The sequence below is a fragment of the Arachis hypogaea genome, chromosome 18 (assembly GCF_003086295.3).
Source record: "Arachis hypogaea cultivar Tifrunner chromosome 18, arahy.Tifrunner.gnm2.J5K5, whole genome shotgun sequence".
Lineage (NCBI taxonomy): Eukaryota > Viridiplantae > Streptophyta > Magnoliopsida > Fabales > Fabaceae > Arachis > Arachis hypogaea.
The window spans coordinates 29,740,219-29,741,339 of NC_092053.1; the positions used below are offsets into that span (position 1 = coordinate 29,740,219).

Here is a 1,121-nt window from a genome sequence, read left to right on the forward strand (position 1 = left end):
GCTTGCATTCCATGCAGACTCTGAGAAATCATATTGACTTGCTGAGTCAATATTTTGTTCTGAGCCAATATGGCATTCAGAGTATCAACCTCAAGAACTCCCTTCTTCATAGGCGTCCCATTACTCACAGGATTCCTTTCAGAAGTGTACATGAACTGGTTATTAGCAACCATGTCAATGAGTTCTTGAGCTTCTGCAGGCATTTTCTTTAGGTGAATGGATCCACCTGCAGAGGTGTCCAGTGACATCTTTGATAGCTCAGATAAACCATCATAGAATATATCCAGGATGGTCCATTTTGAAAGCATGTCAGAAGGACACTTTTTGGTCAACTGTTTGTATCTTTCCCAAGCTTCATAGAGGGATTCACCTTCTTTCTGTCTGAAGGTTTGAACATCAGCTCTAAGCTTGCTCAGCTTTTGAGGAGGAAAGTACTTGGCTAAGAAAGCCGTGACCAGCTTATCCCAAGAGTTCAGGCTGTCTTTGGGTTGAGAATCCAACCATAATCTAGCTCTGTCTCTTACAGCAAAAGGGAAAAGCATGAGCCTGTAGACTTCAGGATCTACTCCATTAGTCTTAACAGTATCACATATCTGCAAGAATTCAGTTAAGAACTGAAAAGGATCTTCAGATGGAAGTCCATGAAACTTGCAGTTCTGCTGCATCAGAGAAACTAATTGAGGTTTCAGCTCAAAGTTGTTTGCTCCAATGGCAGGAATGGAGATGCTTCTTCCATGTAAATTGGAATTAGGTGCAGTAAAGTCACCAAGCATCTTCCTTATATTATTATTATTTTCGGCTGCCATCTCCTCTTCCTGTTCAAAAATTTTTGAAAGGTTTTCTCTGGATTGTTGTATTTTAGCTTCTCTTAATTTTCTCTTCAGAGTCCTTTCAGGTTCTGGATCTGCTTCCACAAGAATGTTCTTATCCTTGCTCCTGCTCATATGACAAGGAAGAATGGACAAAAAAATGATAATAATAATAGAGATCCTTTATACCACAGTATAGGGATCCCTTTGTGAGTGGAAGAAAAGAGGGGGAGACAAAGAATGTGATGTAAAGGAAGAAGCACAACTGTACGAATGGAAGAGATGTGAGATGAGATGTTAGGATATGAATGA

General features: G+C 40.1%; 1 non-coding gene across 1 annotated transcript; it reads left to right on the top strand.

Annotated features, from left to right (window-relative positions):
- Positions 1 to 302: 302 nt before the first annotated feature.
- On the top strand, positions 303 to 410 carry LOC112773619 (small nucleolar RNA R71). Its single transcript, XR_003188160.1, has one exon. It is a non-coding gene; the product is annotated as a small nucleolar RNA R71 (small nucleolar RNA).
- The last annotated feature ends 711 nt before the right edge of the window (positions 411 to 1,121 follow it).